This window comes from Erythrolamprus reginae, chromosome 1, assembly GCF_031021105.1.
Source record: "Erythrolamprus reginae isolate rEryReg1 chromosome 1, rEryReg1.hap1, whole genome shotgun sequence".
In the NCBI taxonomy this organism is placed as follows: domain Eukaryota; kingdom Metazoa; phylum Chordata; class Lepidosauria; order Squamata; family Dipsadidae; genus Erythrolamprus; species Erythrolamprus reginae.
The window spans coordinates 22,803,984-22,820,728 of record NC_091950.1 but is presented as its reverse complement, the minus strand read 5'-3'; positions in this window follow the sequence as shown (position 1 = coordinate 22,820,728).

The following is a 16,745-nucleotide window of genomic DNA, read 5'->3' as shown; positions in this document are numbered from 1 at the left end:
TTTCTTTAATGTTCTGTCCCCTTCCAGTTCATCTTTCTGAAATAAACTTTGGGGTGATCTTGCTTTCTATTGGCAAGAGCCTGGCAGTGGTATTTGGGAAGTGTATGGATGTGTTTTAAATGGCTTACACAACTGTTGTATTGAGTTTCCCATTTAACAGCAAGAGGAGACCATCACATATATTTTTTTAGCTCTTGGGCCTGTGAAATTTGGCAGCGTGTATCCGAGGGGATTCTCGACGGTTGGCCACAAAAGTGCCTGACTCTAAATAGTTAATATGATCTTTCTTACTTCCAAATGCAAACTTTGTTGCTGTGTTTGCAAAGCCACCTGTTCATAAGGGCCCTTAACTTAATTAAGGGCCTTTAGTAGAAACCAAGACATACAAAGAGAGGTTGCAGGAACTGGGCATGGATAACCTAGAGAAAAGAAGGGCCAGGGGGGGGACATGATAGCAGTCTACAGGTACGTGAGGGGTTGCCACAGAAAGGAGGGGGTCACACTATTTTCCAGGGCACCAGTGGACCAGACGAGGAACAACGGATGAAAGCTGACCAAGGAGAGATTCAACCTGGAAGTAAGGAAGAACTTCCTTATGGTCAGAGCAATCAATCAATGGAACGGTCTGTCAGCGGAAGTTGTTAATGCTCCAACTCTGGACATATTCAAGAGGAGATTGGACTGCCATCTGGCTGGGGAGGTGTAGGGTTTCCTGCTTGAAACGGGGTTGGACTTGATGACCTGCAGGGTCCCTTACAACTCAAATAAATAAATAAATAATACATACATACATACATACATACATACATACATACATACATACATACATACATACATACATACATACATAGAGATATACAGTACATAAATTCTTTTCTGGATTTGGTCCTGATGGCATTCTTGAATACAGTGGTACAGTACCTCTACTTACGAACTTAATTCGTTAATTAAGAACTTAGAAACATAGAAACATAGAAGTCTGATGGCAGAAAAAGACCTCATGGTCCATCTAGTCTGCCCTTATACTATTTTATGTATTTTATCTTAGGATGGATATATGTTTATCCCAGGCATGTTTAAATTCAGTTACTGTGGATTTATCTACCACATCTGCTGGAGGTTTGTTCCAAGGATCTACTACTCTTTCAGTAAAATAATATTTTCTCATGTTGCTTTTGATCTTTCCCCCAACTAACTTCAGATTGTGTCTGAATTAGTTATTAAGTAGAAATGTTTGTAAGAAGTAATTTTCCCCATAGGAATCAATATAAAAACAAATAATGTGTGCGATTGGGGAAACCACAGGGAGAGTGAAGGTCCTATTTCCTCTCAAGAGATTCCTAAAGAGGCCCCACAGAGGCCTCTCCACGCCTTTTCCAGCCCTGTTTCCTCCCAGGAGATTCCTAGAGAGACCCCACGGAGGCCTCCACGCCTTTTCCGGCCCTGTTTCTTCCCAGGAGATTCCTACAGAGGCCCCATGGAGGCTTCTCCATGCCTTTTCCGGTTACAGTTTCGGAGGCTCGGGTTTGTAAGTGGAAAATAAGTCTTGAGAAGAGGCAACAAAATCTTGAAAACTCGGTTCTTATCTAGAAAAGTTTGTAAGTAGAAGCGTTCTTAGGTAGAGGTACCACTGTATTCTAGTAAAAATAATTCTATGGGATTAAATTTAATGATCCATGTGATGGATCAGAGAACTGTGATTCTTACTGGTAATGATATCACAACATATCACAGAAAATATATCTGCTGTAAAAATGTGTCCAGGCTTGATCTCAAAGTAGAGAGCATTATTGGCACCTGACAATGTTGCAACAAACAAGAAGTGGAGTGCATCTAATATTCCTGCTGGACCAAACCAAAAGCTGTTGAATTTAGCATTTCTGTGGATACTCACAGTGACTAATTAGCTGTACTCAGGAAGGTCCTTGGCCACTGGTATTTAAAACCATCTGTCTCTGATTCTAGCGGTTGGTTGATTGATTGGATAGAGCCAGCAAAATTATCTATCAGCAATGACCAGGGGTGGGCTGCTGCCAGGATAGGGGGGAACGGAGTGGAGTAACGAAAATGGAACTCCACCCCAGAGCACCCAATTTGCACTGAAAATGTTGAAAGAAAATGCATAAGCCACGCCCACGGTGTGATAGTAAAAAGTTTGGTAGCCTTTCACTGGCAATGGCCCAATCCTCCATAGAAACATAGAATATTGACGGCAGAAAATGACCTCATGGTCCATCTAGTCTGCCCTTATACTATTTCCTGTATTTTATCTTAGGATGGATATATGTTTATCCCAGGCATGTTTAAATTCAGTTACTGTGGATTTACCAACCACGTCTGCTGGAAGTTTGTTCCAAGCATCTACTACTTTTTCAGTAAAATAATATTTTCGCACATTGCTTCTGATCTTTCCCCCAACTAACCTCAGATTGTGCCCCCCTGTTATTGTGTTCACTTTCCTATTAAAAACACTTCTCTCCTGGACCTTATTTAACCCTTTAAATGTTTCGATCATGTCCCCCATTTCCCTTCTGTCCTCCAGACTATACAGATTGAGTTCATGAAGTCTTTCCAGATAAGTTTTATGCTTAAGACCGTCCATGAATTGTGCCTATTTATTTCAAAATAAATTGGTTGGCAGTTGCCATATTTGATAGCTGTAAATTCAGAAGCTGTGAGAATGGATAGTGTTCATACAATAAGCTAAACTCATTACACTAACTAATAATAATAATAATAATAATAATAATAATAATAATAATAATAATAATAATAATAATATAGTAATAATAATAAAGTAATAATAATGATGATGATAATAATGATGATAATAATAATAATAATAATAATAATAATAATAGTAATAATAATAATAGTAATAACAACAACAACAACTTGGTAAACAGTCCAGAGTTCTGGAGTGTGTGTTTGTGTGTCGGGTGGGATTGCCTCTATTCACCCTGCCCATGGTGTCCATCCTAATTGACAGGAAGCTAACATGCAGACTAGTGTGCTTCTTGAGTGACAGTTGTTGCCTGCATGACTTGGTGGGGGAAGGTCAGAAATGAGGAAATAGCTGCTGGATCCTCACAATAAAGAAGCTGTTGCTTTAACTTGCTTTAACTTGGCGCTGTTGTTTTTTGTCCAAGTGCCTTCTCGGCTCCCTGCAGGGGTCAAGGCCTGATTGCCTTCCTGACCCCAAACCTCATTGTCTCAGTTATTGATCAAGGTGCTGAGCTTCATTCGGGACAAATTTGGTTAGGGTGAAGGATGTATGCCTTGTGGGGTGTCCCGCTGAGCTATTGACAGATGTGTCAAAAGCAATTTGTACTTTGTGATGTCCTTGATGTTGCTAGGCCTTGCCCCAGAGCGAAAAGCTTAACTACTAAATGGGCAGAAGGTGCTTATTTTATATTGTTCCACCTGGTCTCCATAAATTTGCAAGAGCTTGTCATGGGATTACCAAGAAAGGACAATTGGTCCCATTTTTTCTGGTCTTTATAACTGCATAAAAGTTTGGTTTCAGTCAATCTCGTCAGGCAGGCTGAAATTTCGGACTTGTGTTGTGAACGGCTTCATGTTCTGGTTCTACAGCCGAAAAAAATGGAGGTGGGGAGCAAGATAATCCTGCTACTTGTTTGTATCAGGTTTATTAACTGGCAAACTCAATTACAGTTTGTGGACCCTTTTGAATTGTCAATTTTTCTGCATAAATATGATCTTGGGTATGATTTGTTCTCCACACATAATAATAATTTAATAATAATAATTTATTGGATTTGTATGCCGCCCCTCTCCGCAGACTCGGGGCGGCTAACAATAATAAACACAACATGTACAATCCAATACTAAAAAACAACTAAAAACCCCTATTATAAAACCAAACATACACAGAAACATACCATGCATAACTTGTAATGGCCTAGGGGGAAGAGCTATCTCAACTCCCCCATGCCTGGCGGTATAAATGAGTCTTGAGTAGTTTACGAAAGACAGGGAGGGTGGGGGCAGTTCTAATCTCTGGGGGGAGTTGGTTCCAGAGGGCTGGGTCCGCCACAGAGAAGGCTCTTCCCTTGGGGCCCGCCAAACGACATTGTTTAGTCGACGGGACCCGGAGAAGGCCAACTCTGTGGGACCTTATCGGTCGCTGGGATTCGTGCGGTAGCAGGCGGTTCTGGAGGTAATGTGGTCCAATGCCATGTAGGGCTTTAAAGGTCATGACCAACACTTTGAATTGTGACCAGAAACTGATCGGCAGCCAATGCAAGCCACGGAGTGTTGAAGAAACGTGGGCGAATCTTGGAAGCCCCATGATGGCTCTCGCAGCTGCCTTCTTCATGATCTGAAATTTCCGACGAATCCCCACCACCCAATTAAACGAGTCACAGATATTATACTTGTTTATTTATTGAGGGAAGTCAACCAAAGCTACATATTTCTTCTGTGGCAACAATAACACTGGGGAACAGGCGGCAGAAATGAAGATGCGTGCGCAGCTCCAGCTGATTGGAAGCTGTCACTTCCTGGATTACTGGTCTCGACTCGGTTCTCCTTTTTTTCCCTGCTGCTGCTGCGTCTGGGCTCCTTGTTTTTTTCCTCTTTCGTCCTTGCTGGCCTCCGACGAGCTTCCCTCTCTACTGCCCGGCTCCCCTACAGCCTCACGTGGCCACCTCCCACCTGAGGTGCAAGCTGAAGGCATGGGTGGAAGCGGGGCTGGCAGCATTTATACTTCTGGCAGCACCTGTTTCCCTAGCTATCCAGGTTGAGGCGGGAGGGCAACCCAGGAAGGAGAGCGTGGGAAACGCGAAGCAAATTGTCACCCCAGCGAGCGACACTGGTAACGTTGTAAGTTGAAAACTTAACAGTTCACTTGAACAATGATGATCGTTCAAGCCACTCCCACCTGGTCACATGGCCAGCAAGCCACTCCTACCCAGTCACATGACCATTAAGCCACACCCACAAAATAAGCCACACCCACAGTGTGGCAGTAAAAATTTTGGCTGCCAATTACTGCATACCATTTATACAATTTGGCCATGATGGTTGTTAGTTTATGGCCCCCAGGCCTGCCTGCAAAGCCAGGTCTTCATGGCCTTACAGAAAGGCAGGAGGGTGAGAGCAGTATGGATATCGGGTTGGGGGGAGTTGATTCCATAGAGCTGGGGCGGCCACAGAGAAGGCCCTCCCCCAGTGTTGTGATATCTGCTATATTTACAGAGGGAATTATAGTACCATCCCATGACTTGCAGCAAATAACTGTTGCAAATAAGGTGTCACATAGGGATATGCTTTACGACCGCCATATTTTACAACCAAAATTGTGGGTTTCATTACGGTCATAACATGAGGAATACCCTGTACCTCGTTACTATCCTTATCCTTATGAGCCGGGGTGGCGCAGCAGGTAGAGTGCTGTACTGCAGGCCACTGAAGCTGACTTGTAGATCTGAAGGTCAGCGGTTCAAATCTCATCACCGGCTCAAGGTTGACTCATCCTTCCATCCTTCCGAGGTGGGTAAAATGAGGACCTGTATTGTGGGGGCAATAGTCTGGCTCTGTTAAAAAAGTGCTATTGCTAACATGTTGTAAGCCGCCCTGAGTCTAAGGAGAAGTGCGGCATAAAAATCTAAACAAACAAACAAACAAACAAACAAACAAACAAGTAAGTAAGTAAGTAAATAAGTAAGTAAATAAGTAAGTAAATAAGTAAGTAAGTAAGTAAATAAGTAAATAAGTAAATAAGTAAATAAGTAAATAAGTAAATAAGTAAATAAGTAAATAAGTAAATAAGTAAATAAGTAAATAAGTAAATAAGTAAATAAGTAAATAAGTAAATAAGTAAATAAGTAAATAAGTAAATAAGTAAATAAGTAAATAAGTAAATAAGTAAATAAGTAAATAAATGCAGGTGAAACATAATGCAGGTTGGTTTAAACAAATGCTAACTTGTTAGGTAGTTTTGCTAGTTCACCTGGATCTGACATGTGAAGCTGGCCATTAAGATCTGTGAACCATGGGCACTGAGGTCATTGTGGCTGGCTCAGCCAACTCTGATTAAGCAAGCGATGGCTTTTCCAGCCACTAATCTCCTAATTCTGTGGGCCCTTTGTGTCCAGTAAAGATTTTGGTAACAAGTCACCGAGTTTGACTTTGTTCTTCCATTGAAGAGGCGTTTTGTCGACTTAATCTTTTTTCTCTCTCTCTGAGAATGGGGATCAAGTAAGAATGGAGGGGTAAAAAGATTCGGATGACTGTGTACAAAGGCAAAGAATGCGGCTCCATCATTGGAGTCTGCTTAGCATAGCCTGTCCAGAAGCTCCCCAATTCCTGATCAATACTTGGGGCCACAAAGCCCCTCCCGTTCCTTTGACTGTCCATTATCCCCTCCTCTCGTTTGCTTTGGCTGTCAAAAGGTTGGGGCTCAATGGAGTTGAAGTGACCTTTCAAAAGGCTGCATCGATTCATCTCCCGTCACCTCTGACCCCAGGGCTCCCAAACTCTTTGGAGAGTGGTAAACAGCACAGACGTCCCATGAATGCCGCTTGGCGGGGGCCCTTCAGTCCCACACTGGGGTCTCCTGGAGAAGAGGAGGAAGAGGCTGGGGAGCAAGGCCCCGGATTATGCTTTTCATGTAACAGCATCGCCCAGTCATGGATCGTATGAGATGGGAATCAAGGAAGATGTTGACTTGGTAAATCTGGGTGGTAGTATGAGGGTCGCCCAGAAAGTAATGCACCACATTTTTTCTCAGCCTACAGTAATGGTAGAAAATAATAATAATAATAATAATAATAATAATAATAATAATAATAATAATAATAATAATTATTATTATTATTAGATTTGTATGCCGCCCCTCTCCGAAGATTTGGGGCGGCTCACAACAGTAATAGAAACAATATGACAGTGAGACAAATCTAATAATAAAATAAAACATATCTAAAAACCCCAACAATTTAAAACCATACAACACATACATACCAAACATAAAATATAAAAGCCTGGAGGAGGATGCCTGGCGATAAAGGTGGGTCTTGAGCAATTTGCAAAAGACAAAGAGGGTGGGGGCCATTCTAATATCTGGGGGGAGTTGATTCCAGAGGGCCGGGGCCGCTACAGAGAAGGCTCTTCCCCTGGGGCCCGCCAAACGACATTGTTTGGTCGACGGGACCTGGAGAAGGACAACTCTGTGGGACCTTGTTGGCCGCTGGGATTCGTGCGGTAGAAGGCGGTTCCGGATGTATTCTGGTCCAATGCCATGTAGGGCTTTAAAGGTAATTACCAACACTTTGAATCGTGACCGGAAACCAATCGGCAGCCAGTGCAGGCCACGGAGTGTTGCAGAAACGTGGGCGTCTAGGGAGCCCCACAATGGCTCTCACGGCTGCATTCTGTACGATCTGAAGTTTCCGAACACTTTTCAAAGGTAGCTCCATGTAGCGAGCATTGCAGTAATCGAACCTTTAGGTGATGAGGGCATGAGTGACTGTGAGCAATGACTCCCGGTCCAGGTAGGGCCGCAACTGGTGCACCAGGGGAACCTGGGCAAACGCCCCCCTCGCCGCAGCCAAAAGATGGTGTTCCAATGTTAGCTGTGGATCGAGGAGGACGCCCAAGTTGCGAACCCTCTCTGAGGGGGTCAATAATTCCCCCCCCCCCAGGGTAATGGATGGACAGATGGCATTGTCCTTGGGAGGCAAAACCCACAGCCACTACATCTTGTCTGGGTTGAGTTTGAGCTTGTTGACATCCATCCAGGCCCCAGATATCTTCAAGTTGCCAAGTTGCCAAGGTTGGGAAACACTGAATTAGACTATCATTTTCACCATCCCAACCATACACATGGAGGGCATCTGTTTGAAAAAGCTTTAGATAATTAATAGTTTTCGGTCTCGAGATCTCAGATGGGACTTTACAGCTGTGTGTGTCATCTGGTGTGGAGAAGGGGGTGGGGTGGGGAGCTTCCCCCCCCCAAGATTTGCAGTTGGGTCATTCCAGCTCAGCTCAAGTCTTCTCCTTAAACCTTTTTCTCTGCTTGTCGCATCCTCTTAACAGAGCAAATAACTCATCCCCCGCCCCCGCCAGTAACCACTACTTCCGAATGTAATATTTCCTCAGCCAATGGAGTAATGGGGGATTAAGGACCTGAGGGAATGAGTAGAAAAAAAATTGCTTCACATTTGGAAAAAGCTGTTCTGCCCGTGTGTCTCAACTGCCCGTAAATACAGGGTAATTAGTCCAGGAAGACACACACCACACGATAAAAGGAAAACCCAAAAGTTTTTATAAACAGTAAAGCAGAAACAACTCCCTTTTTAAATGTCAAAGGGATTTTCTGGTACACACAAGGCACAGGTTAAATGCAGTCCAATTGCTCACCCAATAACTGGGAAATTGAGTCCAATTCTAAAGTCCAAAGAGTCCACACACAATCCTGAACAGCAAAAACCACGATCTTGACGAAACAATGAATCAGACAAACTGCCATGAGGCTAACACATGCACTTTTATCTGTAGCACTAATTACTGGAGCCCCACCCAACCACAGGTGACCTCATTTTCTCTTGTCATAATTTTTTTTATAGCAAGGTTGCTGGGTGTGTGTGGCCTAGTTGGCCACCTGCACCATGTGGCAGCCTTTTGGCCCTCCGCGGACTTCAGAGGCTTTCTTAAAGCGTGTGGGAGGGCAAAAGCAGCTGCCTCAAGCTCCATAGGCCCCCTGGAGGGCAAAAAACAGCTCTACTGGAAGTTTGGGAAGGCCAGAAATAGGCCCATTTCCAGCCTTCCCACCCTTCCGATAGGCCCATTTTTCTCCCTCCTTGGGGCAAAACTCTCTTAACAACGGTCTTGCTTAGAAACAGAAATTCTGGACTTATTTAGGGTTGTAAGTGGAGGATTTACTTGTTGTTTAATTTCCTTGTGCTGGAGAATAAAGATGGATGGCGTCCTGGAGGAATAAACAGGAGATTAGCGCTATTGAAGAAGGCAATAACAACACAGATCAGAGTAGTTAAAGCAATGGCCTTTCCAATAGTAACTCCTGGCTGTGAAAATTGGTCATTGAAAAACAGCAAGAGAAAGAAGATAAACCTCTTCCAATTATGGATTTGGAGGTGGTTACTAAGAAGTCCATGGACTGCAGAATCAATCAGTCAGCCCGGAACCAAATAAAAATTGACCGATCCCTCAAAGCGATGATCAGCAAGCAACAACTCAGGGTGGGGGGCATTTGTTGTGAGCAAATGGAGTTGTCATGGCAAGGTTTAGGGAAGTAGAAGAAGACCACCAGAGATAAGGATGATCATAAACTAAATAAGCTGAATTTAATTAGACCTTGCCCCTTTGACCAGTGGTGTGATTGGACTGTATGATTGCGTATTACACTAGGGCTTTTAGTTGTATTTTAAATTTATTTATTTATTTATTCATTTGTCCAATACACAAATACATAGGAAGAAAAATAGACATGTGATAATATAAAAGAGGGTGAAGGTGAACTTAGAGGAGAGGATATATGAAAGGAAGAGAATATATAAGATAGGTGAAAGAAAGGAAAGACAATTGGACAGGGGACGGAAGGCACTCCAGTGCACTTATGCACGCCCCTTACTGGCCCCTTAGGAACCTGGAGAGGTCAATCGTGGAGAGTCTAAGGGAGAAGTGTTGGGGGTTAGGGGTTGACACAATTGAGTCCGGTAGTGAGTTCCACGCTTCGATAACTCGATTGTTGAAATCATATTTTTTACAGTCAAGTTTGGCGCGGTTCGTATTAAGTTTGAATCTGTTGCGTGCTCTTGTGTTATTACGGTTGAAGCTGAAGTAGTCATTGACTGGTAGGACGTTGCAGCATATGATCTTGTGGGAAATACTCAAATTGTGTTTTAGGCGCCGTAGTTCTAGGCTTTCAAGGCCCAGGATAGTTAGTCTATTTTCGTAGGATATTCTGTTTCGAGGGGAGGAGTGAAGGGCTCTTCTGGTGAAATATCTTTGGACATTTTCAAGGGTGTTGATGTCTGAGATGTGATATGGGTTCCAGACAGATGAGCAGTACTCTAGGATGGGTCTGGCAAAAGTTTTGTAGGCTCTTGTGAGTAATGTGAGATTGCCTGAGCAGAAGCTGCTTAGGATCAGGTTAACAACTCTAGAGGCTTAGAGTTCTTATTAGATTTGTTCTACATGCTTATGTTTGTATCTATTCTGTGAGCTGCCCCGAGTCTTGGGAGAAGGGTGGCATACAAATCTAATAAATAATAGGAAATAATAATAATAATTGAATATTTGTGCATCTCTGTTTTTCCAACTGGGGTGATGTACTGGATTGTCCATGTAGCCAGTGAAGGGCTGCAAAAAGTTTTTTTTACTACCACACTGTGGGCATGGCTTATTTTGTGGGTGTGGCTTGCCGGCCAGATGATCAGGTGGGAGTGGCTGCTGAACATGTGACCAGGGGGTGGCTTAAAGGTCATGTGACTGGCTGAAGGGGGGCTAACATGATGTCACTCACGTCAAGGGTTTGGTTTAGGGTGCTTGTCCTCTCCTTGCTTCTTAGAGATACAATTTCCCTATTTATTTACTATTACTGAACATCCAAAATATACTGTTTAATTCTGTTCTGCCGGGCTCTCTGGTAGGAGCCTCCCGAAAATTCAAAGGTACAAATTGCACACACACACACACGTTTGAAAATTCAAAACAATGTTCGCTGTTTGGTTTTTAATTATGATAGGGTTTTTAGTTTTTTTTAATATTAGATTTGTGCCAGCATAATATTGTTTTTTATCGTTGTTGTGAGCCGCCCTGAGTCTTCGGAGAGGGGCGGCATACAAATCTAATAAATTATTATTATTTATTATTATTATTATTATCACAAAATTCAAAATAAACTAAGCACTCTTTTTGTATTGCAAAGAGCACTCGTCCCAAAACAACCGGGTAGCCTGTACAATTTCCCTTAAGCAGTCATTAAGTACTTAGCTAGCAGCTGTGAAGAAACTTCACACCCCTTCTTCTTCCAACGAAGTAAGAGACACACACGCGCGCGTTGCTCTACTTTGGTTTCAAAGGCATGAAAAATCAACAAAGTCCAGAAAACAGCAACACACGATTCCTGAGGAACTGCGATCAGATACTCTTCCACAACGGCCAAACCCACACGCTGCTATTTATAGCAGCAGCCCTAATTACTGGAGCCCCAGCCAACCACAGGTGGCCTCATTTTCTCTTGTAATAATCCTTCAGTTGTTGTCTCCTATGCATCACTGTACTCATGCGTGGATGTGTCATTAATTCTTGTTCAGAATCCAAGGATGATACAGATGATTGATCTCCTCCTGGGCTGTCTGCCAAACTCCCTCTTCCCTGTCACTCACGCTTCCTTGGTCAGAGGAGGCTTTGTCGGCAGATTCCATCGGGAGCAAAACAGGCCTGCGGCATGTGGATGTTTCCCCCACATCCATCTGCACATTCCTTGGGGCAGGAGCTGGGCCAGAGCTAACCACAACATAATTCTATGCATATATGCCATATACATACATATTACACACAGGCACACAAAAATATACATTATTTACTATATAAACTGTATGTGTATGTACACACACACATGTACGCACAGCTCTTCTAAAATTATACGCATTCAACCTCATTTACTGCGATAGGAATAACGTACCCAGAGCCCAGAAAGGGAGAAATGTTGGGGGTTAGGGGTTGACACTATTGAGTCCGGTAATGAGTTCCACGCTCCGACAACTCGATTGTTAAAGTCATATTTGTTTACAGTCAAGTTTAGAGCGGTTCGTATTAAGTTTGAATCTGTTGCGTGCTCTTGTGTTGTTGCGGTTGAAGCTGAAGTAGTCATTGACCGGTAGAACATTGCAGCATATGATCTTGTGGGCAATACTTAAATCGTGTTTTGGGCGGGAAAATACAGAGCCTGGATTGGCTGGCTCAGCCTGGCAGCAAAGGTTATAAATAGCTGCCAGGCACGACCATGTTGTTGTTGCCGTTAGCCAATTTTGCAATTGCACATTGCGACATGTTTTTTTTCATATAATTGAAGGGCGCCTTGGTTTCTTTCCATTCAGTTCTGTTTGGAAATTAATGACCGCTGAGTAGAAAAGCCAGGAGCTGACGCCCGCTTGGAGGGTCAAAAAAGAGCAGGGAAGCCACAGCCGTTCAACTCTTGACATTCTTTAAAAAACAAAAAACTCCAACCCTGAAAATGAATCGACATTTTGAATGGTGAACAAAATGGACCCGTCGACTCATGCACACGTGTCCCTAAGCTCCACTTAAGCCTCTTCAAATCCCCTCAGCCCCCCAGCCCCATTCCCAGAAAGGGGGAAAATACATTTTTTAATCCGGCTTTGGTTGTGTTCTTCTTGGAGGTGGCCTGAGCAGGTGGGGAATGAGACGGTTAGAGAGAGGTGGGGGGTGGGGGTAGATGGACATATATTGTTTCCCCCCCATCCCAAAATGGTTAAATAGCAGAAGAGAAGAGGAGTTGTCCTCAGGCCCACAAAGCCGAAAGAGTAAAGAAGAGATCTTGGAGCTGGTAAGTGATATGGGTGTGACAAGGGTCTCACACTCAGGCGGGGGTGCTCGTACTTCCACTGCAAGTGTGCTGCGTGCACAGCTTTGCATCTCCAGCATGTATCTGTGTGCATCCCAGCAAGATTTTGCTTCAGCGCATGCAAGATTTCAGCAATTTTTTCTGTGTGCATGCAAGATTTCAGCATTTTTTTTCGGTGCACATGCAAGATTTCAGCAATTTTTTTCAGTGCACATGCAAGATTTCAGCAATTTTTTGTGCGTGCATGCAAGATTTCAGCAATTTTTTGTGCGTGCATGCAAGATTTCAGCAATTTTTTTCTGCGTGCATGCAAGATTTCAGCATTTTTTTCGGTGCACATGCAAGATTTCAGCAATTTTTTCTACACACATGCAAGATTTCAGCATTTTTTTCTGTGTGCATACAAGATTTCAGCATTTTTTTTTGGTGCACCCATGCAAGATTTCAGCAATTTTTTTTGCACACATGCAAGCGAGTCCTCGAGGAGGGGCGGCATACAAATCCAATTAATAAAATTAATAAAATAAATAAAAAGTCGCTGAAATCTCACACACATGCACGTCCCCTTGAGAGATTTTGCTTCCTGCGCATGCACAGAAGCAAAATATCACTGGGACGTGCATGGGCGCATGCTGGAGATGTGAAGCTGCGCGCACAGTGCAACCTTTTGTTATTGGTGCGGCATCATTACCCCTAATGGTAGCAACCTGCTACTGGTCACACTTCTGAATTAGAGATAAGCGCAATGTGCCAGATTTAGAGAAATTAGATTTGCATATTGATGCATTGTTGATTTTAGTCTCTAGACCAGTGATGGCAAACCTATGGCACGGGTATCCACAGATGGCACGTGGAGCCATTTCTGCTGGCATGTGAGCCATTGCCCTAGCTCAGCTCCAACGTGCATGCGTGTGCCGGCCAGCTGATTTTTGGCTCACACAGAGGCTCTGGGAGGGCGTTTTTGGCTTCCAGAGAGCCTCGGGGGGGATGGGGGAGGACGTTTTTACCCTCCCCTGGCTCCAGGGAAGCCTTTACAGCCCGAGGAGGGAGAAACACTAGCCTACTGGGCCCACCAGAAGTTGGGAAATAAGCTATTTCTGGCCTCCAGATGGCATCCAGGGGGGCAGGGGAAGCTGTTTTTGCCCTCCGCAGGCATTGAATAATGGGTGTGGGCACTTGTGCATGCACAATAGCATGTACACATGCTCTTTCGGCACCCAAGGAAAAAAAGGTTCGCCATCACTGCTCTAGACCCCTGGTTCCCAATGTGGGGCCCACGTCCCACAAGGAGCCAATTTGATTTTTAATAGGGGCAATTGGAACCTTGTTTAAACCAAGTTAACGGCCTTTTTAGGCTTCCTCCACGTGAGTAGAAGTTCACTTTTTGAATAGTAAGACTTATATGTCATGGAGGGGCATGAGGATTTGAGAGATACTTAGGTGGGGCATGGGCAAAAAAAGGTTGGGAACCACAGCTCTAGACTTTCACAGAGGGGCTTGAGGCACTAATTCGTCTGCACACACACACACAGATTTCTTAGAATAAGAGGAGAAATGGTCTTCTTTTCCTCCTACATCCAAGACTGATAGAATTGGTTGTATTCACACAACACAGGGAAGCATTTAAGTATAAATCTAGCAGATGCATTCATGTGCATGTTGCGTTTGGCTAGTGCTAATCTTGATTGCGAGGACTTCGGGATGTTTTACAAAGCTAAGCAAGTGGTTAGTTTGTGATTCAATACCTTGTGAGCAGCAGTGGACTATGAGCCAGAATGCAAAATTGTGCTCGCCGCCGTGGCTCGTAAGTTCTTGCGGGACCAGTGTGATTTTGCTCTTGTACCTGTGGTGCGCCCGTATTTTGGCGACGTTATGCCTGCGGTTCCGTGCGTGATTTTGCTACCTTCACAGGTGCAGCAGCAAAGTTGCGCTGGTCTCACAAGAATGTACGATCCGCGGTGACGAGCGCAGTTTAGCGTTCTGGCTTGTAGCCCACTGCTGCTTGTGAGCCTCAAGGGTGCAGTGGTTAGAGTGCAGTACTGCAAGCTACTTCCGCTGATCACTAGCTGCCAGCAGTTTGGCAGATCGAACGGCAAGGAAAACTTCAGTTTTGATAACACTGACATCTTACCTATGATCAAACAACCTGCCATTGTTTTTTACCCCAAGGCATGAGTCACACAGGTTTTAAATTCGTCCTCAGTTGCAGCAGCATTAAAGCGATGTTTGTGTCCCGGATTCCAATACTGTCTAAGGGCAGAATGCAAAATTGATTTGGCTTGCATTGACTTGTGTGACAGCTGACTGCATGCTGGGACAACTTTCTGTCAGTCTAAAGGGAAGGTTGCAATGCAGAAGAGCAGTTCTACCTGGCTGTAGAGAAAGGCCCACAGCAGAAGGATCTGCAAAAGGGTTTTAAAAATAAGTCATACAGAAATTTTAGATTATTTTATATTTTATATTTTATTCATTCGTTCGTTCGTTCGTTCGTTCGTTCGTTCGTTCGTTCGTTCGTTTGTCCGTCCGTCCGTCCATCCATCCATCCATCCATCCATCCATCCATCCATCCATCCATCCATCCATCCATCCATCCATCCATTTATTTAGATTTATGAGCCACCCAACTCCAAAATGGACTCTGGGCGGCATATATAATAAAACCATAATAACAATAAAACCCTATCACTAAAAGTATTCATCACTTCTAGGCCGGAGCAGAGTACTGTGGCTCAACGTTCCAAGGCCTGCTGGGAAAGCTTTTGGAAGGCCAGGAGGAGGGTGGAGGCTGTGCTTATCTCTGGGGGAAGCTGATTCTAATAAGTCGGAGCTGCTACAGAGAAGGCCCTACCCCATGGCCCCACCAGTCGGCATTTTCTGGCCAACAGGGCCTGGAGAAGGTCAACCCTGTGTCATCTGAGCAGCTGCTGGGAAATGTGAGGCAGAAAACAGCCCCATAAATAATCTGCTCCTAGGCCGTGTAGGGCTTTATAGGTCTTCGGAGAAGAGTGGCATACAAATCTAAATAACAATAACAATGACAATGACAATGACAATAACAATAACAATCAGAATAATCAGAATAATCAGAATAATCAGAATAATCAGAATAATCAGAATAATCAGAATAATCAGAATAATCAGAATAATCAGAATAATCAGAATAATCACAATAATCACAACAATCACAACAATCACAACCATCACCATCACCATCACCATAACAATAACAACAACAACAACAACCACAATAATAATAATAATCATCATCATCATCGAGTTGCATTTTGAAAAAGCATTTTTGGGACAATATATTTTCACCTCCTTCTTCTCTTTTTATCTCCTCTAGACAAAGAGAACCGACATGATATACTACCTTCGTGGAGCCATTGCCCATCCACTTCTTGCCTTCCCATCCCTGGGGTACAGCCTGCAGCCCCCTCAACCAACACCGGAGGGTTGTGCCTTGTTGGCTGGGACTCAGTCCTCCGCTTTCGGCAAGGTCCTCATGCCAAACCATTTGGCAGGTGAGAGATTCTGTCTATCAGGCTGGCGATGAGAAAGTCACACAGCCGCTGTCACATTTTGCTGCCCTTCCTACCCTGTTCAACCATCATCACGGTCCTTATCTCTCATTTAAACTTCATTTCTTAACACAGCGCATCGCTTTCTTCAAACTGGAATGGCAAAGATTCAATCTCTCCACTCCCTTGCCAGCACTTTGCAAATTTCACAGGGATGGTTGCCCTGTAGAATCTTGATTTGGGACCATTTTTGTTTTGGTTTTTAATGTTTTGAATCAGCTGGATCTTCCTTCCTTCCTTCCCCTCCCTCGCTTTCTCCCTCCCTCCCTCTCCTTTCCTCCCTCTCCCTTCTTCCCCCTCTCTCCCTCCCATCTCTCCCCCTCTCTCCCCTCCTCCATCTTTCTCCCTCCCCTCCTCCATCTCCTTCCCTCCTTCTCCTAACCTTCCCTCTCCCTCCCTCCCTTCCTCTTCCTCCCTCCCTCCTTCCATCTCTTCCTCTCTCCTCTCACCACCTCCTTCCCTCAATCTCCCTCCCTTCCCTCTCTCTCCCTTCCCCCCACTCCCTCTCCCCTCCCTCCCTCCATCTCATCTCTCTCCCTCCATCTCCTTCCCTCCCTCTCCCTCCCTCCATCTCTTTATCTCCCTCCCTC